This window comes from Herpailurus yagouaroundi, unplaced genomic scaffold, assembly GCF_014898765.1.
Source record: "Herpailurus yagouaroundi ecotype Mexico unplaced genomic scaffold, PumYag 213, whole genome shotgun sequence".
NCBI classification, from domain to species: domain Eukaryota; kingdom Metazoa; phylum Chordata; class Mammalia; order Carnivora; family Felidae; genus Herpailurus; species Herpailurus yagouaroundi.
In genome coordinates, this window is record NW_024412444.1 from 4,080,575 (window position 1) to 4,105,971 (window position 25,397).

Sequence of the window (25,397 nt, forward strand, 5' to 3'; positions counted from 1 at the left end):
ACGTTTATTTATTTTTGGGACAGAGAGAGACAGAGCATGAACGGGGGAGGGGCAGAGAGAGAGGGAGACACAGAATCGGAAACAGGCTTCAGGCTCCGAGCCATCAGCCCAGAGCCCGACGCGGGGCTCGAACTCACGGACCGCGAGATCGTGACCTGGCTGAAGTTGGACGCTTAACCGACTGCGCCACCCAGGCGCCCCTGATTAGATCTTTTCTTAAAGAAGTAACCCCCAACTAGTGCAGGAATCCAGTGCTTAGCTAACTAGGGCTGTATCTCAGTGAAAATTCCAAATGACTCGTGAAGGGCAAATAAAGCTCCATAGGGAGATGAGACTGTCCTTGAAATAACAATAGGTACAATAAAACAACAAGTTTATAGCTAGACAGTCTTACCCTAAGGAAAGAATATTCTTTTTCCTTAGGTCTCTGGGCCACCAGCATGAGATGACCTCACAGTTAAGAACAGTCCTGCCATTTCCTCTTGGCTATTCTCACAGGCCCTTGTGGCAGTGAGTGAAAACATTCTTTTGGAGCCAGAAATAGTTGTTGCACTCAGCGTAGAAGGAGAAACTTTTTGCTGAGCTTCGGGATTCAGAATGATTAATTTGCAGAAAGCTCTTGAGGGCCAATTAGATGGGGCTCCCCTGCTTGGAGAGGCGATAGGCAAGACTAGTTTTGGAAGATGAAAAATGAGCCGGGTACCCATGCTGCTTTGCAGAGCAACTAAAAAAAAAAGAAAAAAATGCTAGGGAGAGAAAGGGGAGCTTCACACTCGATTTGTAGGGATCATTATGACCTGCAAAGAGTCAGCGGACAGGGTACGTAGATGTAGAAGTTCTTAGATCCAGAACTAGTTTTTAAATTTTGTTAGTTAAATTGTAAATGGTAAATTGTAAAGTATGTCAATTTTAAAAGGGGAGTTGTACCATAGACCGCATGCTTTTAGGTCTCAGATCTGCCACCTAAACGTCTAGACAAAATTCTTAATCCATGCTAGCTTTAGTGTCCTTGTCTGTGAAATGGGGATGATAATAGTGTCCTTTTCATGAAGTTTTACCAGGGTAAAAGAGATAACACACATTAATGCATGTGCACTGCTTTTATTTATTTATTTTTGAGAGAAACAGAGACAGCGTGAATGGGGGAGGGGCAGAGAGAAGGAAAGAGAGAGGAACCCGGGCGGGCTCCTCGCTGCCAGCGCAGAGCCTGATGCGGGGCTCGAACTCAGGAAACCATGAGGTCATGGCCTGAGCCAAAACCAAGAGTCAGACCCTTACCCAATGGAGCCACCCAGGTGGCCCTCTACCCTGTTTTTAAATACGAAAGGTAAAGGTTTACATCATCATTGCAACCATTACTACTATTCTTCTCATGAGTTTATTGGTGATGCTACAGGATGGAGAACTTTTTCTGAATGACACTTCTGTTGCTATTAACTTGGCACTAGGTGGATAATGAACTGGATGTGAAAATCTCCATGCAGTGATTTTATGGTCTCCTTGTACCAAACTGCAGAAAATCCATGCATAAATCACACCTCTTCTCTCTGGCATCCAATCTGTTGACTCTACTTCTACTGTGAACAGTGAGTCAGTGCTGTATCTGGCAGGATGGGAGTTTAAAAACAACAACAAAGTCTGATTCTTTTGGTTTGATCCTAGCCTAGGGCCCATTACTAAGTAAGTGTTCAGGACTGATTAGTTGAATGAATGAATGAATGAATGATGCACATTTTCAGTGTCTATTTTGGTTCTTGTACCTAGGGAAAAGTACTAGGCCATGCTTTGTTGTTTTTCTAATGTTTGTTTTATCTGCCTAACCCTAGACAAAATCAGCCAGCTCCCGTAATATATATTCTCCTTGTTTTATAACTCATCTCATTACCTGTTTTTATTTGAATAGAAGCTGAACAGTAAAAACTTGGGAGTATTTAATTTTAAAAAGCAACTCAACAAGCCCCCTTTTAGAAGAGTACAATATTGATCAAAGAAGACACAATCCATAGCGAATGAATTTAAAAGTGTAATGAATTTAAAAGTTCTTTCAAGGGGCCAGGATAGAAAAGCCCAAATACTTGGGAATTAGGGGTGACTGTGGAAACCAGTGCCATCTTGTCCATTTGCATTTCATTATTCTTCTTTCTGTCTGCTGGGCCCACTGCATTCACTATCAAAATGCATTTATTGCTTAATGGGAGTTAGACACTAAACTGAACAGTTAATCCCTTACAACCATATTTTGAGGTATCTATTCTTATGTTTGTTTTATCCATGAATAAAAAATGAGTCTCAGAGAGGTTGAGCACCTTGTCCAAGTTTACACAGCAGGTAAGCTGCAGAGCCAAGCTGGCTCTGAATCCCAACTCAACTGGCTCTGAATCCCAAACTCTTAAGTTTGCTGTTGAGCAAGGACTGATTGGGGCCAGCCAAAAAAATTTTTTCCCATAGACATTCAGACAGACTCTTCAAGTAGGATAAAGGACTTCTGTGATCTTTAACTTGACATTGTCTTTGCCTTCCCCTGGCCTGATCAGCACATCTCCCCTTGATTATCCATTCTCCGAAGGTGATTGGCCAATGAGAGAACTAAGACCAGGATCTAGGACTTGGCGCTGAGATCTCCTTTGATGAAAATTAGGAGTTGGTAAAATTTTGCAACTATTTTGGGCACCGAGACAACAAATACAAAATGAATGTGGTATTCAATAAAAATGTAATGAGATCAGAAGTCCAGTTGCAGTGGTACGAAGAATAAAGAGAGGAAAAAATGGAAAGTGTGAACTTTTGATTCATCTGACAGTGAACAGGGAGGGGAAATAATGTATTTGAACTGTAAATGGAAAGAGGAGAGATTGAAAATAATAGCAAATAAAGGCTGGGGGTGAGACACCCTCTCCCCCCCGGTTTCAGGTATAGCCTACTCCCATCTCTTCTCTCTCCCTTCACCAAATCAGCTCTAATCATGGTCATCTCTACCTTCCTAACTCCAATCGATATTCCTTAGTCTTTAGTTTAGTTGACTTCTGAGCAGCACTTGCATGACGGCCTCCTGTTGCCTCCCTTCCTTGGCTTCAGGGCACAATTCTTCCTGAGTTTTGTCCTATTACTCCTTGTCTCTCTCATGTGTTGGCTCACCTTCTACCCAGAAGTTAAATGTTAGAAGCCCTACACCCTCTACTCTTTTTATTCTAGTTTCCCTCCCTGGTGATCTCATCCACCCCCATAGTTTCATATCACACATATTCTCACATGACTCACAGTTTTTATCTCCAGTCTTGATCTCACCACTTAACTCCAGACCCGTACATTAACTGTCTACTTGCCATCTTGTGAATGCCTCAAAGGGACCTCACACTCAGCAAGTCCAAGACTGAGCGCATAATCTTCTCCTCCCGGCCGGGTCCTCATCCAGGGTGTCTCTCAGTGAACAGCAACACTGTCTAGTTGCTCCAGTAGAAGCCAGGAAACTATTCTCTCTCTTAACCCTCATATTCATCACTTATGTCCTACTGATTTCATCCTCCTCAATCTCTCTTGAATCTATCTACTTCTGTCTCACACTCTAGTCCAAGCCACAACTCTTTTTAGACAACTGCAACATACCTTCTGATTGGTCTCCCTCCATCCACGCTGTCCTCCCTGCAGTATTTTCTTCACCCTGATGCTAGAGTGATTTTTTTTTCCTTCAGATGTAAATTGGGTCACATGACCTCCATGCTTCGAATCCCTCAATAATTTTCCATTCTCCTTAGGACATAATCAGAAACCCATGCCCTGGTCTACCAGATGCTGTATAGTCTAAGGCAGTGGTTCTCAAAGTATGGTCTAAGAATGCATCGACATCACCCAGGTGTGTGTTTTCAAATTCAAAGTCTACTGTATCAGAAACTCTGGGGATGGGGTCCAGCACACTGTGTTTTAGCAGGTCCTCCAGATGATTATGATGTGTCTACTCAAGTTTGAAAAACCAGTGCTCTAGAGCCTACTTTCCTTTCTAGCCAAATCTGGCCTCTTGCTCTTACTATTCCAGTCTCTTACACCTTTTTTTTTTTTCCCATTCCCTCATATAGCAACATGTTTCTTTCTACCACAGGACCTTTACACAGCTCTTTTCCTTAGAAGCTTCATCCTCTCCTCCTTCCCTGGTTCATGTCTACTTTTCCTTGAGATCTTAGCTTAAGAAAGCTGATGATGACTAATTCCTCCTAATACCATAGAATGCTTCTGCATAACACTTAAAATAGTTGTATTTATTTTCTCATTTTTCTGGTTATAGATTAACATCTGTCTCCCCCACTAGACTATAAACTCCAAAAGAATTAGGACGGTATCTGGTTTTGCTTGTTGCTGTTTGTAGTGTCTGGTAAGAGGATAGAGCCTGTGCTCAGATGAATTTTCCCTTACAGTTTGTGTAAACTATTCGAGAGCACAGACAGACCGGAGTTCTCATGGTCAGCTTCCAGTGCCTTCTTCCTCTCAAATGGGATACCTACCTCACAGGTTTAGGGGGCCAATGGAGTGAAGTACTACATGGATAAAACCTGGGACACGGCGAAGCACACAAGTCTTTGATAAATGTTAGCTCCGAGCATCGTTACAATTACAACTACACCGTTAATTACCATTATTCCAGTTTCCAAAATCTCCCTTAATCTTAAGGTTGAGTGTGATGAAAACCAAATAGAGTGGTTCTTAACAAGAATGCACATTTTAAAATTATAAGATAGGGGCGCCTGGGTGGCGCAGTCGGTTAAGCGTCCGACTTCAGCCAGGTCACGATCTCGCTGTCCGTGAGTTCGAGCCCCGCGTCAGGCTCTGGGCTGATGGCTCAGAGCCTGGAGCCTGTTTCCGATTCTGTGTCTCCCCCTCTCTCTGCCCCTCCCCCGTTCATGCTCTGTCTCTCTCTGTCCCAAAAATAAATAAACGTTGAAAAAAAAATAAAAAAAAAAATAAAAATTTTAAGATAAAAATCAGGTATCTGTGCAAGGTCTCAGTTTTTTTTCCTCAAAAATTATTTAGCTGCCAATATATTTGCTCCAGGAACTTCCTGTTAGCCTGTTCACTGGTTTCTAAGGCCATTCACTGATTAGGAAATAATTAGGGAGCACCCGTATGTGCCCGTGTGTACTAGGTTCCGGGGCTGTGTTAGTGCTCACGATGGGCACGGTCCTCATAGAGTTGACAGTCCAGTGGGAAAACTGTTCACCACAGTGACAATAAATGCTATGAAGAAGTACAAGGTCCCACATTATGTGTTTGAACCTAGGAGGCCACCCATAAGCTGGGAGAGGTTTTCTCCTCTAAGCTCACCTTTGGCTCACAGGTTGAAGCTGCCTGTGCACAAAGCAGATCAAGCAACTGGAGTACACAGTGGCATATGCAGCAAAACCAATTAGTGAAGTCGATGTTTTCCTCCCGCTCCGAGTCAAACTGGTCTCTGTATGTGCTAATTCTGTGTCGTTCTTATAAACAGGGTTTCCATGAAAACCGGCTCTGAGAGGAACAAAAGGGAAAGGCTGGCCAGGAAGCCTGCATTGTTAACGTGTTTCCCAGGTGCTTGATATGTACACGTAGTGGCTGAGAACTATTCCTCGTTAGGCTCTCTGCCTGATTTTTCTTTGGCTGGCTCTGATTTCTTTACCACCCTGAACACCTGGGGCCAAGACTCCTTTTCATAGCAGTGTGAAAGCAATCCTTTCTCTTTCTCTTTTCTCAGTTTGGTCCAGGTCTTAATCTTTGAACAGCATCAAATATTCATCGCCTTTGACAAAGCTGGGGTTGGAGGATCCAGGATTTTTCAAAAGCAGGTCTTGCCTTACGATTGGTGATCCAGTGAGCCTTTCAGCAAGACTGACTCTAAATCATCCAGGCTCAATTAGTTTATTTCAAAGAAATATCCAGGTGTTGTTTGACCTTCAAACATATGGACTGCTGGAGTAAATGAAAGGCCTGCCTGTTCCCATAATGCCGAGGGAACTGGATGGGGTAATTCTTTTTCATATTCCCTGAGTTTTGTAGAGGGATTATTAGGTTTGGGTTAAGTGAGTTATTTACTTTAGCAACCGCTCAGCGGTGGGCTGCATTTGCCTTGCTGAGGGAACAGCCAGGTGTGAGCTGTCACTAAGCACCAGTAAAATAGTGAGAGGTAGGGAGAGGGATTGGGCCGCGGATGTAGTGCGTGAGCTCTGAGATTCGGGGGAAACAGCCCAGGGCACAACCAGAGGCAATAAGGTGGGTGTCTAGGTGAGCTTTGTGTCCAGGGCTTAGCAAGTTTCCGTAGCAGGACAGAATGGGTCCTGGGGGTCTTGCCTTTTTGCCTTTTCCCGGCACGGGGGGTGATTGCCATCCCCAGACTCCTGACTTAATATCCTAAGGTTTTCTTTCGGAGGGTATTCTATCTGGAATTGTCAGAACTTGGTGCAAAGGCCTGTTTTTGCAGCCTTAACAGTTTCTAAGAACTGGGGCAGTGTTGCAAATAATTGTCCCGTAGCCAGGAGCATGGTTTTTGGAATTAGAAAGATCCCGTTTCAAATCACGGTTCATCCTCTTTGTTAGTTGGATGACCTCAGACAAGTTACTTCTCTGAGCCCCAGTTTTCTAGAGATGGAGCTGTTAATTCTTTTTTGAGCCGTTCACAAAGTATGTTTAAAAAGTATTTCAATACACATCCAACCAAAAAAGGATTTAATGGTCAAATATACTTGGAAAACCCTTGAGACTTTCTTCTTCTCTCTGGGATTTGATCATGCATATTGTCAGATTAAAGGCTCTGAGAAGCTCCGAAGGTAACAAACCTGTTTCACTTAGTTTCATCCAAAATGTCAAAATATATTTGAGTTCATGAACTTTTTTCTTTTGTAGAAAATGGCAGCGGTGTTTCATGAAATACAGATGACCTCATAGGATTGTTGTAAGATTTAAGAGTTTAAAATGAATGCTTCCCGTCATGTCTGGCCCAGAGTAAGTACTCAATAGTAGTATTACAGTCGTATGATTATTATTAATGAGGGATTTTGGTTTCCAAAACAGAAAACTCTAAATATGATATACCTGACTTTTTTTTTTTTTTAATCACAGGTACTTTATCAGTGTTTGCCGGCTGGAAATGTACAGATTTCAGCTGTCAGTTATGGGTAGAGGTTGGAGTTTATTGAGTGCCTATCACATGTCTGGGCATCCATTAGGTTCTTTAACCGAATTATCACTACATTTAATGGTCACACCTGCTCAACAAAGTAGGTATTATTCTTCCATTTGTAAATACCAAAGTTGAGGCTCAAGGATGACACGTGACCTGCCCAAGTTGTGTAGACACCCAGTCGTGAAATGGGAAATTTGGCTTGGATTTGTTTTCCTCAAAGCCCTTTATTATTCTCAGTGGGTATTCTACAAATCAGGGATCTGGAGGAAATTTACAGTAGTCTACCTGAAATCAAACACTTGACCAACGTGAGGTGATGCAGGACTCAATACTTTGGGAAAGTCCCATTCCAACCCTACCAAAAATCTTGCCTGTATGGGATTCACCTTGTTCTGCCACTTTGAAGCCTTGCATTTAATCCCTGTGCCCAAAGCACTTCCCCTGTATCTTCTCCCTCGGCTAGCTCTCATTCACTTATCAGTCCTTTTCCTTGTCTGCCTCCCCATCCTGCTGAGCAGGAGGCCAGCGTTGTATCCCGAGCACATAACACCTTGTGTTCCGTAGATATTTATAGATAGGTGAATGATGTCGTTTCAAGACTGGTTATTTCTGCCCTAGAGTCGTAAAGAAAAGGAAAATAAGGTTATTATTTAATAAGCACCATCTCTGTGATATATAAGAGTCTCAGAACATGGTTTCATGGAGTTTTTGGCAATAACATTGAAAAGTTCTGTGTAGAATGATGCCGGCCACTAAACTATAAGGAAAGCTTTGGGCCACAGGGGAGATTGTTGAAAATGGCAGCCTAATTTTGCCTGAGTCTTGAGGGTGTCTACAGAACGGTGCACAGCTCTGCAGGTTCAGAAACTCTCTTTTTCACAGAACTGTATCTTGACGAGAGGGTGGTGTTTGTGACGCCGCTCAAAGAAACCAATTCATGTGAATGCTACTCAGTTATAATGGTTACTGTCTGTGGTGACTTCTTTTACCAAGCTGTGTCCTAAGCACATCTCACATGTTACCTCTCGTTTTCCTGGTATTTCTTTAAAGTACTGGTTAGTATTTGCGTTACAAACGAGAGGGCATGGCATAAGCCCTGAGAAGTTTTGCCACTTGCCAAAGACCTGTAGCTAGTGAGTGGCAGAGCAAGAAGTTAAATTCAGGTCTGTCTCTGAAGCTCATTTTGCCTCACGGGGCTACCTGGTCATCCAAGATGGGAGCTCTCTCCCTCTTCTTTTTATGGGAGTTGCATTGTCAACGTAATTGGTACTGGACATGAATGAATAAGTTCTCTCTGAAAACTATCCTTGTGAGAAGGATACACACTGACCTTAAACTAAAATTCAAGGCAAATGTTCCTTTAAAGCTTTGTCCGCTCGGCTTAATCATGCTACCGGCTCATCGTCCTCAATGCCAAGAACATTTTGATGGTGATAACAAGGAGCAGTTGTTAATACCTGAACATCTATTTCAGTGCTTAATTCTGAATTCATCCTTAGCCTTTAAAATCAAATTCTCCTTATGTTGCATTTCTTTGTTTGAGAGTACCTCATCTTAGGCTTGTTTTAGTTTGACATTAATTACAGTTTTGCACACAGAGAGTAACCCTGGTTTTGAGAGCCTGACTAACTTTCTCAATGGTTGAGGGATTATTTCCTGCAAAGATTTCCATGGATGAATTCTTTGATGCATTTTATTTTGATCTTACCTATTTCAGGGCATATCTGAAGGCAAGGAAGAGCTGGGAAAATTGATTTTCTTGAGCCCATCCTCAAAGACTGGCATGTTTTCAGTTATGTATTAGGGTAGTATATTGGTGAGATAATTGTTTTGATTCAAATGATCAAGTACTGGGGAAGCAACACTAAAGCAAAGGGTGTATATGTTCAGTATATGCTGGAAAATTATCTCCAGGTGATGGGAAACTAGAAGAGGTAACCAAAGCCTGTGACCATTTGTGATACTAACTCCTCACTTGCAAATGCCACAGCCTCTTAATGTTGGAAACTAGTGATGCTGCCACCTGGTTGTGACAATTACAGGCCCCCTGGCACAGGGCAGGGCACACAGCATAGAATCAACAAGGGTGATAGATAGTCTCTCCATTTCAATTCCAATGAGATGATCTTTTTTTTTTTTTTTGAGATGATCTTTTTTAAAAAAAAATTATTTTACTTTTATTTGGGGGAGGTAGAGAGAGAGAGAGCCTGCGAGCATGGGAAAGGGGCAGAGAGAGAGAGAGAGAGAGAGAGAATCTTAAGCAGGCTCCATGCTCAGCAGAGAGCCGGATATGGGGCTTGATCCTACAACCTTGGGATCATGACCTGAGCCAAAATCAAGATTTGGGTGCTCAACCTACTGAGCCATGCAGGTACCCTAAGGTGATCTATTCTAATTTGGCTTCTATTTCCCAAAGGTATAATTGGATACTGGGGCTCTTTATGATTAACTGTATAGGGGCCAGTTCCTGAAAGGGTAGTCATCTCCAGGCCTCTTTTCTATTTCTTTTTTCTTTTTAATTTTTTTGTAACGTTTTATTTATTTTTGAGAGAGAGAGACAGAGTGCAAGCTGGGGAGGGGCAGAGAGGCGGGGGGGGAGACACAGAATCCAAAGCAGGCTCCAGGCTCTGAGCTGTCAGCACAGAGCCCGACGCGGGGCTCAAACCCACAAACCGTGAGATCATGACCTGAGCCGAAGTTGGACACTTAACCGACTGAGCCCCCCAGGCGCCCCTCTATTTCCATTTAAATGAAGGGACGCTTCTTTCTGTCAGAGTTTCTCAAATGTTCGATCTGAAAACCAGTGTAGGAGATTCACTTGGGGCACTTTTATTTTTAAATGTTCCCACTTTACACCTACCTTACCTACATTTCAGAGGGTGAGGTTTGGGTTTCCACGATTCTAACAAGCTTCTCAAATGGGTCTTCTTAGCAGATTTCTAGCTTCAAAATGACCATCTGCAAGAGGTCAGGATTCAGAGGAGGAAGGAGCTAGGAAAAGCCTGGTAGATCATATAGTCCGTTAATTCCCTTCATTTGACAGATGAGGAAATCGAGGCATGGAAAAGCACCAAAGTTGTTAACAGCTCAGAGAGGACCTCAGTGTAGGGTTTTTCAGATTTTTTCCCAAAGACTAGGACAAAAATCCTTTTGTTTGACATTCCCTTTTTCTTTTTAAAAAAGTATTTATTTTGAGAGAGCAAGAGAGAGGTCAGGAGAGGGGTGGGGGGGGCGGGGAGAGAGAGAGAGAGAGAGAGAGAGAGAATATCCCAAGCAGGTTCACAGCTGCCAGCACAGAACCTGACGCAGGCCTCGAACCCACGAACCATGGGATCATGACCTGAGCCAAAAGCAAGAGTTGGCGCTCAACTGACTGAGCCACCCAGACGCTCCTGACATTCCTTCTTTCTGCCGGGAAATGGATTTGCTCCGTAAGGCTATATTTTATAAAGAAGAAATGGTGACTTGGTAAAGTCCTCATGGCAGCACCACCCTCCTTTAGAGTCTCAAACAGTTACATTTCACCTAACCTGTTGTGAATTCCTCTGTGATTCCCCGTTGTCCTGAGAGTAGGGCTCATGTGGCTCATGGGTGAAGTGAGCCGTATTCTTCCTTCTGCTATTGTCTCTGTGCTGTTTTTCCTAGCCAAGCTCTCTTCCTTTTTTGACGTGTGAGGGGTCAGGTTATCTAGCTCTCCCCGCCTCAACTGGAAACATTTCTCTGAGTTCCCAGTTGTGGGTGACAGACCCTCCCAGGTGCCTACTTGGCATCCTGTACCCTTTTCAAATGGATAGGTAGTAGTATATCACAATTGTGTTGGTGCTTTTCTCCTTAACCGTGTTTTTAAAGTCCCAAGGACAGTAATTCTGTTTTGTGTGGTAGGAGCACACGTACATGGTATGTGTATAATAGAGGCACTCAGTAAACTACGCACTAAATAAGTAACAGGATTGGGGCGCCTGGGTGGCTCAGTGGGTTGGGCGTCCGACTTCGGCTCAGGTCACGATCTCGCGGTCCGTGAGTTCGAGCCCCGCGTCGGGCTCTGTGCTGACGGCTCAGAGCCTGGAGCCTGTTTCCGATTCTGTGTCTCCCTCTCTCTCTGACCCTCCCCCGTTCATGCTCTGTCTCTCTCTCTGTCTCAAAAGTAAATAAACGTGAAAAAAAATTAAAAAAAAATAAGTAACAGGATGATCATCAGGTCCCTGTAGCAGAACGTTCAAGCAGATAATGATCTGCCTGGAATGATGATACTGTTAGTAAGTCTCAGAAGATGAGATGGGTTAGGGAAAGTGGGATCGATCATGGAAGGCTTGGGTTGCCAGTGAATGGTCGTGATTTGCTGATGGGGGTGCGTGAAGAAGATTCCTGTGGCAGCGGTGAGGAGCAGGGGTGGGTGTGAGAGGAGGCTAGGAACCACGTGAAGATTGTGATGTGACTCGGGTAGTCCAGACTCCAGGCAGTGAGGGTCAGGAGCGGGATGGTGGGTGCGGGAATGAGGAGAAAGGAACGAATCCCAGAAATGCTGCCATGAAAGGATCAAGAGTGCTTCATAGGAGACAGCCTAAGATTGTTCCCAGGTGTATCTGTCTTCTTTCATTAAGAAGAAATTGGTTCATTAATAACTCAACAAACATTGATGGAGGTATGAGGCACTGCCTTACCACAGTAACTAAAACAGGCACGCTCCTTGCTGTTCTGTAAGTGCAGGAGACAGATAACAGATAAGTAAACAGACCCAAGAAGGGGTGCCTGCCTAACAGAACAGGCAGGTGACAAACCTCACGAATTAAGCTGAATAATTTATGTAAAGCCCTTGGCACAGTACTTGGTATACAGTGAAAGCTCAATAAGTGTTTTCATGTCCCTCTACCGAGTGCCTGTTTCCTACCAAGTTCTATGTCCTGGGCTTTGCATGTATTAACTTGTCCTTATAACCACTTTGGCAGAGGTGTGATTGTCCTTCTTAGTTTCAGATGAGGAATCAGAAGCTAAAAGAAATTAATCAACTTCCCCGAATTCCCAGAGTTAGTGAGCAGAAATGCCTAGGTATGCCCAACCCTCGGAACCCAGTTCCGTTCTCTTTCCATTATCCCAATGTCGTTTTTGCTAAGCGGTAGTGTTAGGGTGGTCTGCTTTATGGTGAATCTGGCAGGCTCTAGACTTGCCTATCCATTCAGGGAGCTGAAACAGCAAAGGTCAAGCAAATGGCAGCGGTTACATGTGTCTCAGTTACCGTCATCCAGGTATGCCCCATCGGATGGTCATTCCCCACCTTCCAATGAACGTCTTTGATTTGGAAGGAGATTTGCATAATGTGACATTTTAGCAACTCTTTTAAGAATGTGTTCATTTATTTCTGTATTTTTAGAAATCTTAGACTATAGAGAAAGCACCTACAGTATTGCTCAATTCAGATTCTGGATATAGACAGTGGTAGGATAAAAAGTATAACCTTTGCAGGGGTGCCTGGGTGGGTCAGTCAAGTTAAGCATCTGACATCAGCTCAGGTCATGATATCATAATTCGTGAGTTTGAGCCCCGTGTCAGGCTCTCTGCTGTCAGCACAGAACCCACTTAGATCCCCTGTCCCTATCTCTCTTTGCCCCTCCCCTGCCTGTGCTCTCTCTCTCTCTCTCTCTCTCTGAAAAATAAACATTTTTTAAGTATAACATTTGCAGATCTAGTTGAAGTCTTTTTTTTTTTAATTTTTTTTTGAGAGATAGAGATAGTGAGCAGGGGAGAGGAAGAGAGAGGGGGAGCCAGAATCCCAATCCCGAATCCGACAGTGCAGAGCCTGATGTGGAGCTCAAACCCATGAACGGTGAGATCATGACCTCAGTCGAAATCAAGAGTCTGACCCCTAACCAACTGAACCACCAGGTACCCCTGGTTGAAGTCTTTTTCTTTTTTCTTTTCTTTTCTTTTCTTTTCTTTTCTTTTCTTTTCTTTTCTTTTCTTCTTTCTTTTCTTTTCGCCACTCGCTAGAATGAAATTGAACAGCTCACTCAATGCCCTCTATGCTATGTTCTCATTACTTATGAATGATGAAGAAATAGGAGGGCAATAATAGCACCTACCTGATCGAGTGCATTTGGCATCGAATTAATAAAAGTAAGTAAAGTGTGTTCTTAACCAGTGGCACCTTTGCTCCCTCAGGAGTTATTTCACAGTGTCTGGAGATATTTTTGTTTGTCACAACTGGGGGAGTGCCACTGGAATCTAGTGAAAAGTGACTAAGGATGCTCTAAAACATCCTACAATGCCTGGATCGTCTCCTCGGCAAAGAATTATTCAGCCCAAAGTGTGAATACTTGCCCAGGTTAAGAAACTTTGGTCCATATCTGAGTACCTGCTGTGTAGCAATGCAAAAACAAAAACAAAAACAAAACCCTCCTAAAATGATCCAGGAATGTGGAACACTTGGAAGAGCTGACATATAGCACACTCAGACGAAAATACATCTGAGGAATTGATTAAATATTTCACTTTTCATCTAACTATGTTGAAGTCCTGAAACAGATATTTATTTCCATCTGTCGATTAGGGGTGTGGGGTGTGGAGGTTCTTTGTCCATTGTTGAGGAGTTTCAGAGGCTGAATTTGCATTTGATGGCAAGCTCTGTTTTTTTCATTTCAAGAGTGGCCGACTCTACGACACGGCTTTTGGAAAGGGAGGTTTATTTGTTTTTAAGTATTCTTTTTGTAACTTAAAAGCATCTTGAATTATTCAACCAGTTATTTTCCGGGCCTGTAAATGTTTTCAGCATGTTGCCTTAAGTTTTCCCTGAGTCAGCACATAGTATTGCATGTCGGAAGACCTCAGTCAGAACCATTTCCTTAAGATGTCGGTAATTTCCTTCGGGGTTGTGATGTTTTCTTTGTGACAAGAGAGGGTGTTTCTCTCCCAGACCCCCCCATTCATAGCTGTGGTGGGGACTCTGCTCAGAGCAGAGGCGTGTGCGCCACAATTTCAGACTAAAGAAAAGGATAAAAAAGAGAATCACAGGTGATCATTTAATACTTTCCCCTGATGTTAGACTCTTGCTTACTTCTAGCCAGGAGTCGAACCATGAGGTAAATCCTCCAACCCACATTTTATGAAAGACAGTAAGAGAGAACTTGGTTGGCGTTGCAGCTAAAAAAATTCTTTTTTTGTGCTTCGAAGCCAAATGCTTGCACAAGGGGCAGAAAAAGAAAAGAAAGAAGGGAAAAACACCCGAGTCAAACTGATGAAAACCAGTCAAAATATGGCCTTGTTGTGGCTGGTACAGCTACCCTGGCTGGTCCCAAAACACAGAAGGCTTCTTCAGGCATGGCTCTCAACACCGATTGAACCAGATTTCTGTGTCAACTGCTTGAAAGCCGCACCCCACATTTCCTGAGTATATTACTGAAAATTATCAGACCTGTTTTGTTCATTGCCAGGAGCCTGAAAAATGACCAGCCAACGTGGCTGCGAGCCTTTCTCTAGAGCAAGTAGAGGCCGACTTTGAAACAAATGTCCTCGCAGCCTGTGAAGACATCGTGCAGAGCCTTGGGCCTTGGGGCAGGTTCCCTTCCTGATAACGCCAGGGAAACCTCCACTGGCCCCTGAAGAGGGTGGCCAGCCTCCCGCCCAAGGTGTGCTCACTCAATAAGCACTCACAACCTATGGTTCGTTGTCAAGGAGCAAATGTGCTCATTCTTAGTATTTATTTGAAGCAGTATTCATGGATACAGAAAGCAGAGCAAGACACGTTTTTCCTCTTTATGTCAAGAAATCTGCATTACCGCATCGGGAAATCGGGAGATTATACCCTGTGAGGACTGGAAGGGACGTAGCTCATGACCCAACTCAGGTTGACAGAGAGGCTCCTAAGATCCCCAGGAGAATTAGGCCTGAATGGGGAATGCCAGAACTCCAGCCAGAGGCCTCTGTGCTATAATACACGTGGCAGTCGAGGTCTTACTTTTGCTAACTCTTCTCTTTGCTGTTTTCGGCTAAGACTAGACCACTCAGCTCTTATTTCTCCTGATATTGCTAACAGTCCGTTTATAACCCCTACCCCTTTCCCCCCACCCCCCATCCGACTTTGAAGAACCTGAATTCATGTAGGCCTTGATTAGTGGTAATTATCTACCTGTCAGACCCCAGCTGGACTGCATCACCAAAGCCGAGTCACATAGCCTTGCTTCCAGTGACTGCTTCCAAACAATTAAATCAGAGAAGCACCTGTGTAAATATGTAATATTTGGCGATAAGAAAATGATTAGGCAGGGGCGCCTGGGTGGCGCAGTCGGTTAAGCGTCCGACTTCAGCCAGGTCACGATCTCGCGGTCCGGGAGTTCGAGCCCCGCGTCAGGCTCTGGGCTGATGGCTCGGAGCCTGGAGCCTGTTTCCGATTCTGTGTCTCCCTCTCTCTCTGACCCTCCCCTGTTCATGCTCTGTCTCTCTCTGTCCCAAAAATAAATAAACGTTGAAAAAAAATTAAAAAAAAAAAAAAGAAAGAAAGAAAATGATTGGGCAACAGACACCGAGCTGAACTGCTGAAAAAAAAAATAGTGAATATTTTCCCCTGGGGGCTTTTCCCATATGCCTTTAAGCGTTTCCAATCTCAAGAAGAAGGTCAGGTTATTTCCCACCCCTCCTACCCCTTGTTTGTGTGGGAAATATAGCTCATCTGATATCACCAGATTTGGTTTGTTTGCAAACATTAAAATTTCAAGGAAACCTTCTCCTGCGTAAGCTGAGAGAGAAGAAGTGGAAATAGGGTGACAGACTAACCACTGATTTTCTTTTCCAAAGCCAAACTCTCTATCTCAATGGACAAGCTGACAATTGAAACTCATCTTGGACAGTGATCTCTGTTGTTATTTGAATTTAGGGCTTCTGTGATGAGATTCAAAGTGCAGGAGAGTGGAAAGAATGAGAGTTTTTGTAAACAGACCAGGAGATGAATCCCACCATTACCACCCGGGAGAGCTGTGTGACTTGTAGCATGTTTGGAGCCTCAGTTTCCAAATCGGTTAGAAATGACGTAATTCTTAACCCAACATGCCGGGCCGTGTGTAAAATGCCATTCTCAGTGCCTGCTGAGCAAACATTCACTGTGCTCCATTCCATAACAGTAGACTGGAAAATCTATTCAGTATTCCGTAGTTAAAACTGTTGGTGACTTTTTAAAATTGTTTTCTGATGAAGATCACTTTTTAGCAATAGGATGTACCACCAGCAAGTGATTCTAAAATGTCTCTCTTATATTTCAGAAGCTAACCTGCTCTCGTTTTGGTATTTGTACCTTCTTTAACACAAATTCATATGGACTAACTATAAGAGAATCTTTTTTATAATTGGGCATAAAAAGATACTGACCCTAGCTGACCCTCATTGATTGTTTGCTGTTTCATTCGACTTGGCTGGTATTTTTAGCTAAAGGACATCTACAGGTGGGTTTTCATGGGCCCACTCCTGTTGTGTTCCTTGTAGAGTTACAGACGCCTTTTTGTGCAGAGCTCAAACCTGTTTCATCTCTTCCCAAGTTCTGCGATCTTGAGCACGTTAAATATTCTTAGCGCTTCAATATCTTCACTTGTCAAGTGGAGAAGATGATAATTAATGCATAATGTTATTCGGAGAATTCAGTGAGTAACCGTAGAGAACTTAGAACAGTGACTTGAACAGAGGGAAAAAAACCTGTAGTTGTAGTTCTTACATTACTGACACTAATGGAAGCAGCTTACAACAGAGCTGGTCTCACAGAGCTAGTGTGCAGAACAGAGCGTTCAGACCCTCAATCAAATGTTTCCAAGTCGAAAATGTTACTGTTAAAAAGTGTTATCCTCTTTCATAAAAGTTCTTAATTTCATTTAGTTTGAATGCAACGTTTTATTTGTGGTTTCTGAATTAGACAACGAAAAGTAAGAATGCCTTCTATGGAATGTTACTAGTATTCATAGAAGCAGGTCCAGTTGTCCTTGGACCTTGAGTCTAAATTGAGATAGTCACTAGTTTTTAAAATCCACAGGATACCATTCACTGTCTGACCTCAAGTTGATAGGGGATAATAGCAAAAAGTTGTCACAAGTCAGGGTTTATTTACTATCTATTTTAAAGTGAACATTTTGAAACCAGGATATGGAATGTTTGAGGATATAGACGTATCTGATTCTGCTGCACTAAGATGGGAAGTTACTCGAAGCTACCTGATCGCTTTGTCTGTTTGATGTCTTCTATTTTTGATGAGCCCTTTACTTGTTGGTAGAGCTGTCTTACTACTGTAAAAAGTGACTCTCCTGAACTCCCCCACAATTCCTGAAGCCAAAAGATGTACTTAAGTTGTGACAGCACAGCTAATGTAGATTTGTAAAAGGCTGTGAAAGGAGTTACAAGTGCAAAACTTAAAGATAAGAAGGATCATTTTACTTGGGGCACATCCTTTCCCTTCCTAATCCATTAAGCAAATTGATTAGTGTTAAATGAAAAGATGTGGTGGGGTGATTTGCTTTAGAATAGAAAAAGCACTTGGAATTATTAAGCTGCCTACACATCTGTAAAATAAATTTACTCTGAAATTCCCATTAGATCTCCCTGAATTCACTGAGCAATATGGCCTCCCTGTTTTGTTTAATAGCTCTTCATTCCCAAGGGTGTTAACTCATTGTGTTAGACCAGAGCTTTAATGTTCTTCTTCCCCGAGGCCTTATCACTTATCTACAACGTTGATTAACTCTGTACATCCATATACCGTGGTCCAATTGAATAAGCTGTATGACAAGTATCTCCACAGTAATACCATAAAATCTAAGCAGAGAAATAGATGGTACACTGATAAATAGAAATGCATGCGCTAAATTCTAAAAATATGTTTTCCCCTTCTGCGGTTTCAAAGCCACAGTTTAAATACCCCAAGCCCTTTCCGTAAATGCATCAATGTATTATTCTCTACATTTGCTTTCTTCTTTCTTTTTTTAGTGAACATTCATCCAGTTTTTCTAGGAAGTTGAAGAAATCATTATTCTAATGCTACATTTTTGGTCACTTATTTATCATTAACCTTAAATTTTTTCATCTGGTTTAAATATTCTGCTAGTACCTCTTACAGCTGACTTTCTGGTCAATTTCCACTTAAATTTCTGCAGGTGCAGACTCTCAGGCAGCTATTTATTGATTGTCTGTCTCCTTGCTAAAGGTTACTAACTTCATCAACAGTAGTGCTATAAATTATACCTGTTAAGATTCTCTCATTGTTGCTAGCTGACAACGTACTTTTGTTTTTTGGCTGTTCAGTGTTGTTGACCTGCATTGTGTCCAATCACTCTACAAAGACTGGTGGACTGAATTATTCCTGGGTACCATTACCCAGTTGACACTTTGAGCTCCTGAATCATCAGCTGAAACCAAAAATCTCATGTTTTTGGCAACAACACCCAGAGTTTGTATTATCTTTAGTCCAAAGAGGCTTTCAGAGCATGAAAAGAGTATTGAGTCATCAAGCTTTTTCCTCCTGCCTCCTTTCACCAATGCATGGCATTCAGGAACGTAGACTTGGGATAACAGCCTTAGTTTGTTGTGTTTGGAAGAAGAAGAAATAAAGTAAACTTGCTAAAGATCTGCCTAAAGAACAATTAACTTAAGCATTGCGGCATCAATACGAGCTAGAAGATTATAGATCTGTGGGTCTCAGTTGGTTTACCACCGACCTTACATGGGTACGTCACCTAATTGGGAACAGTCTGTGAAGTTTTCTTTTTGTACAACTGAAAGCCTTTGCAGACATGACAACAGCTATCACTTGTTATGTTGGTCATGCACCATGATGGGGGAAGGGGCTCAAACTTACCAAACTTTGTAGGCAAGGGGAGACATCAGAGAATACAAATCTGAAATAAAAGAAATAGAAAAAAGATAAATGATACAAAAGATGTATAGGCAGAAACCTAAAATAACTTTGCCCTGTGAGTGTGTAAATAAACATATTCTCAAGTTTATTGAAGTATAATTTACATACTACAAAATGAATGTGCCCGTTCAAAGTGTGTAGCTCAGTGAGTTTTGATATATGCATAAACACATGTAACCATCACCTAAGTCAAGAAACAGAAAATTTCCAACTCACTAAACTATTCTCTTCTGCTCCTGCCCAGACAACTTCCCAACCCAACTTTAGTTGCCATTACATTACTATCAGTATAGACTAATCTATCTATACACATGGAATCATGTGCTATATATTCTTTTGTGTGTGGCTGCTTTCACTCAGCAAAATATTTTTGAGGCTCATTCATATTGTATATATCAACAAACACTCACATAAATAGACTAGCAGACTATGCACACATACTTTTTATTTTTTAGGTTCATACATAGGAGATGAACTGGTGGGTCATATGGTAAGTTTATATTTAACTTTACAAGAAACTACCAAACTGTGTTCTAAGATACTTACACTATTTACACTCCCACCGCGAATGGGTGACATTTCCAGATCTGTATTCTTGGCAAATATTAGTAATGTTCCTCTTTTTTTTCATTTTAACCATTTTAGTGGGTATAGAGTGGTTTAAAATTGCATTTCTTTGGTGACTGTGATTTGAAAGATCTTTCAGTGCTTATTGGCCACTGAAGGTATTTTTTTCATTTGTGAGGTGTATATTCAATGCTTTTGCCCATTTTTAAAATTCGGTTGTGTTTTTATTATTGAGTTATGACAGTTTTTTTATCTATATATTCTGGGTAAAGATAAGTATTACGACTATTTTCTTTGAATTTTTGACTTGACATCTTTTTTTGTGGTTGTTTTATCAGTAGCAAAATTTTTAATTTTGATGAAATCTAATTTATCAGTCTTTCAAATGGTTAGTACTTTTTGTGTCCTAAGAAATCTTTGCCTAAATAAAGTCACAACTTTGTACAGTTTTAGATTTTACATTCAGTTCTGGGATCTGTTCCTAGTTTATTTTTGTATGTGATAGGAACTTGGGTTCAAAGTTGATATTTTCCAACGCAGACATCTGATTGTTACAGCACCAGTTTTTGAAAAGATATCCTTTCTTCTCTTTAAGTTCACTGACCTTTACCTCTGCAGAATCAAACTGCTATTATACCTAGTGAATTTTTTCACTTTAAATATTTTTCTGTTTTAGAAGTTTCACTGGTTCTTTTTTTTTTTAACAGTTTTCATTTCTGTTACTGTATTCGTGTTTTTTTAATCCAACTATTTATGATAGCTATTTTATTTTTAAAAAAATTTTTTTTCAACGTTTTTTTTATTTATTTTTGGGACAGAGAGAGACAGAGCATGAACGGGGGAGGGGCAGAGAGAGAGGGAGACACAGGATCGGAAACAGGCTCCAGGCTCCGAGCCATCAGCCCAGAGCCCGACGCGGGGCTCGAACTCCCGGACCGCGAGATCATGACCTGGCTGAAGTCGGACGCTTAACCGACTGCGCCACCCAGGCGCCCCTATGATAGCTATTTTAAATTCTTCGTATGCTAATTACATATTCTCTGTCACTTGTGGGTCTATTTCTGTTGCCTAATTTTTCTTCTGCTTGTGGGGGAAGAAAAAGGTTTTTTTCTAATCCTTTGCAGGTGTGGTAATTTTAGATTACATGCGGTGCTTTCTTAATGTTGTACTGTTGAATGTCCAGGTTTTATGATGTTCCTTTAAATAGTGTTGCTCTGTGATCTGGCAGTCATTTAAAGTATGGATCACTTTAATCTTTATGAGACTTGTTCTTAAGATGTGTTAGGGAAGGTATGGAGTAGTCTTTATTCCAGGGATAATTTTGTATCATTACTGAGGCATGGCCATTCTAGGGTCTCTACTAACTGCTTAATGTGATGTTTCTTCAGTGATGTTTCTTCAGTGATGTTTCTTCTCTCTGGCTAGCCGGATCTTGAAGATGGTTCAGCCCAATGGGAGATAAGGTAGCCATTAAGTTAAATTATTGTTCTTTCCCCAGTTCTGTACCTTGTGGAGTATTGCTCTATATGGCTTGATAATCACCCAAAGGCTTAAAGGCGCCCTTGTGCATATTTTTTGAATTTCTTTCCTAAATATCTCTTTCCTTTCTAGTGCTTTGCCCCACAAATTCCAGTCACTTCAGCTTCCTCAGTCTTTGAAATCTGTCTGTTCCAGTTAGTGAGGGCCCATGTTCTACCTGGGCTTCCTTTCCCTGACTAGCCATCTGAAAAGTATCTCCTGGTTAAAAAAAAAAAAAAAAAAAAAAAAATTCTATTATGTCCTTACCTCATCTGTTTTCTTTTTCTTAGGGATCATAGTCTTGTGCTGTCTGTAGTCCACGGTCTGAAAACAGTGGTAATACATAGATTTTTTTTTCAGTTTTCTAATTGTTTATGGTAGGTGGTTTCTTCAGTAGCTGTTAATCTATCATGGCCGGAAGTACAGGTATATTTTTAAATTTTTTTAATGTTTTTATTTATTTTTGAGAGACCAAGAGACACAAAGCATGAATGGGGGAGGGACAGAGAGAGAGGGGGACACAGAATCCAAAGCAGGCTCCAGGCTCTGACCTGTCAGCCCAGAGCCTGACAAGGGGCTCAAACTCACGAACAGGGAGGTCATGACCTGAGCTGAAGTGGGACGCTTAACTGACTGAGCTGCCCAGTAGCTACTGTATATTTAATATAAAGGTATTAAAAATACCTACTATATTTTTAAAGAGTACAATGAAGGTAGTTACTTTACTACAAATAGGGCTGTAGTGTTAAAGGTTACCTCAGATGGGATTCATTCCTCTAGAGATCACTAGTCAAAATCAGGTTTTGAGATCTATGCTGTATGGAGGTGCTTTTCTCAAACAGGAGTTGCTTGTATTCTACTTTTTGTGAGTTTTGCTGTAAGACACTTGCATTGTAATTTACTTAAAATATTTCAATTAAGTTGACTTGCCTGTAACTTTATTTGAAAAGTAAACTCTACAACATTATGATAAATGGAGTTGAAAAACGAATTGTATTTTTCTTACCCATATTGAAAAAAAAAGGTTTCATTTTAAAGAGTAATTATCTTTGGACTCCTGAAGACATCTTATACCCCACCAGGGGTATTTTTCTACACCTGGCCGTGCTAGAATAGATCATACAGACATTGGATGAAGAAATAACATAGGTAATAGAGAGAAAAAATGTGAAGTCCATTTTTTCATTTGTAGTTTCTGATACAACCATAAAATTTTAAAACTAGGATGGCCTTAGAGAATATCTAAACCTACTCCCTATTCCACAGATGTACTGGTTTCTTTTCAAGGCCTCACAGCTGGCTAATTTACTCAATAGATAATCATCAAGGGCTGAGCATGATCTAGGAGCTTGGAAGACAGCAGTGAACAAAACAAGACTTCTTGGAGCTTATGTTCTAGTGAGGAATGGAAGCCCTTTCTTTGGCTCTGTTTCCAACTGTGTATTGTTTACTGGTCTATTTACAACAAAAGAGACTACCCGAACCTTGTAATACCTGTCCCCATCCTGTCTCTCGGCACCTTTAGAAATAAGGTTTTGCTTTATGAAAAACCAACCCAGTTCCATAATCATCTTATTCTAACTCACCTGAGATGTGCCAGTTCACATGACGACACTTTATTTTTCCTAATGGGGCTACTTTTCGTGCTTTTTACTTTAGCCATAAAAGGGAAAACAAATCTCTCCTTTTTACAAGGAAGCGCCCATTACCCATTGCAATTATGTAATGTAGAATTTTGTGGGATATGGTCAACCTCTGGTTGCAACACACATTAGAGCTTTTAGACAGGGTCTTCTGGTTTCTTATCTCATCTTGTGTCATGATCTTGTTCTTGTCCTATTCTAGTCTCTCTTGATATATCACTCTCTCAAGGTGTTTGTGCTGTTTATCTGTATCAGTTCCCATGTCTCAGCTCTGTCTCCTTTCAGACCTGGAAACTCTTACCAAATCAAGTCTCTTCTGGTCTGAGGAACAGAAGCCTCTACTCTGACATTCCAGTCTTGAAAGCAGACTCTGTTCCTGACAACTTCAATGTTTTTTACAGGCACAGCCACCCCCAGAGAGGCAGAAAGGGTAGGATGGAAGAAATCATCAGAAATGAGTTTGGGCACACAGTTGACTCTCTCTCTTTTGTCTTTAAATCTGTGGAATTAGTGAAAGCTTCTATGAACTCATGGAATTTTCAGCCTTTGGAATTCCCAGACGTCTTCAGGTTGTCTTTGAAGAATGCTTATTTTACAACGTGTGTTTTTCCTTGGAAAAAGAGAAAAGCAGAGCGAGCCTTGTTAAAGGGATAGCTGAGACTTGAAGATAACTCCCTTTTATATGAAGGCTTTGTGCAAGGCACTTTACATGCTTTTTCACTTTTGACTTCACAGCAATCTGATGAGAAATGAACTATAAGTATATGAACTCATTTTAAAATGAAGACGTAGGCATAGAATCTTGAGGAGACCATTTAGCTTACTTAACGTCAGTCAATCTATAGTTAGGTCAAGATTCAGTTGTGTTTGATACCAATGAAACCCTTCAATAGGTTGTTAACATCAGTGTCAAGGTAAAATCATGAATACAAAAATATGTATAAGACATTAAGCATAGGATTTGTCCCTGTATATTCATTTGATAGCTGAACTGACAGAGTCTGTGGGATTTGTCTCAAAAATCACTAAATGAAATAAGTGGTGGTCTGACTCAGAGCCGTACTCTTTTGAATTTTATTCTAAGGTTTTTCCGACACAGCATTGTAATTCCAAGAGAAAACCATTCATCTTGGCAGTGACTTGGTTAAAACCCAGTGTATGAACAGTCACAACACAGAGATTTTAAGGATAGAGTTATAACACTGGCATTGTGAAAATATTCAATTATTTTGAATTCAACAACTATTTATTCAAAATATTTATTGAAGGGCGCTTGGGTGACTCACTTGGTTAAGCTTCTGACTCTTGATTTTGGCTCAGGTCATGATTTCATGGTTGGCGAGTTGGGAGTCCTGAGACAGGCCCTGTGCTGACAGTGCAGACCCTGGTTGGGATTCTCTCACTCTCCTTCTCTCTCTGTCCCTTCCCTGCTCTGTCTCTCTCTCTCTTTCTCACTCACCATGTGTGTGTGTGTGTTTGTGTGTTTGTTTGTTTATTTATCGAGAGAGAGCAGGGGAGGGGCAGAGAGAGGGAGAGAGAGAGAACCCCAAGCAGGCTCCGCACTATCATCACTGTGCCTGACACGGAGCTCAAATCATGGATTCATGCCTTGAGCCAAAATCAAGAGTGGGACACAACCGATCAAGCCACCCAGGTGACCTTCATGTCTTTTTACTGATTATATTATGCCTTTCTGCTACTAGGCATCCCTAATAAGCTATTCTATTACCAGATTAAAACAAAATTGTCTTGTTCTGTCTAGATTAACTATCTTTTCCTGAAAGACTGGTAGATAAGTAACAGGTGAGAATACAGTGGGCTCTGTCTCTTTCCTCAAAATGCCTTGTTAGGATACATGCTGTTTGAAAGAGAAAAAAATAATAGTTCAGTCAGAACCACACCGTCATTGAAAACAATCTTGTTTCAATTGCCGTCACTGCAAATGCAATTATGGCCAATTCTCATGAGTCTCTGCTAATGGGAAGAGGGTGTAACATGGATGGTTGACAGGCTCAGATAATCCAAATAACTGATTTTCAGCATTTCCCCCACTAAACATATTCACCAGAGTTGCTAGCAAGTAATGGAAATTGCTGATTCTAGTTTCCTTCCTCTCCTCCCCACACCCAGGCCCCCCAACCCCAGTCACCCTTTGATGGAGATACAGTGAGCAATGAAATGGCCATAAACCTGTGGGAGGAAGAAGAGAGAAGGAAAGTCCATCAATCCTTGAATAAATTAGAGCTATTTTATTTTATTTTTTTTTAATTTTTTTTTCAACGTTTTTTATTTATTTTTGGGACAGAGAGAGACAGAGCATGAACGGGCGAGGGGCAGAGAGAGAGGGAGACACAGAATCGGAAACAGGCTCCGAGCCATCAGCCCAGAGCCTGACGCGGGGCTCGAACTCACGGAGCGCGAGATCGTGACCTGGCTGAAGTCGGACGCTTAACCGACTGCGCCACCCAGGCGCCCCAAATTAGAGCTATTTTAATCCAACGCTTTAGAAATGGAAAGTCCTACTCCTATAGAATATTGTTTTGCTCACTATATTTGTACAAGAAATACATCTCAAATGCCATTTTATTAAATCCTCATCACAGAACTAATGTGTCAATTCATTTTCTCTGTTTAAAAACATTAACATTTC

General features: G+C 41.6%; 2 long non-coding RNA genes across 4 annotated transcripts in view; one reads left to right on the forward strand and one right to left on the reverse strand.

The window, feature by feature from the left end:
* Positions 1 to 25,397, forward strand: part of LOC121016757 (uncharacterized) — a 232,014-nt gene that overhangs the window by 121,338 nt on the left and 85,279 nt on the right. Inside the window, exon 5 of the long non-coding RNA XR_005784432.1 lies at positions 6,862 to 6,960. This is a non-coding gene — a long non-coding RNA (uncharacterized LOC121016757). The remainder of the gene's footprint in view (positions 1 to 6,861; positions 6,961 to 25,397) is intronic.
* On the reverse strand, positions 13,800 to 24,016 carry LOC121016756 (uncharacterized). 3 transcript variants are annotated; one of them, XR_005784431.1, is made up of 5 exons: positions 23,049 to 24,016; positions 21,372 to 21,428; positions 18,960 to 18,999; positions 15,261 to 15,352; positions 13,800 to 14,115 (listed from the first exon to the last, which is right to left on the reverse strand). It is a non-coding gene; the product is annotated as an uncharacterized LOC121016756 (long non-coding RNA). The 3 variants fall into 3 exon arrangements; XR_005784429.1 differs by lacking the exon at positions 21,372 to 21,428 and having other exon boundaries at positions 23,049 to 23,996; XR_005784430.1 differs by lacking the exon at positions 23,049 to 24,016 and having other exon boundaries at positions 21,372 to 21,609.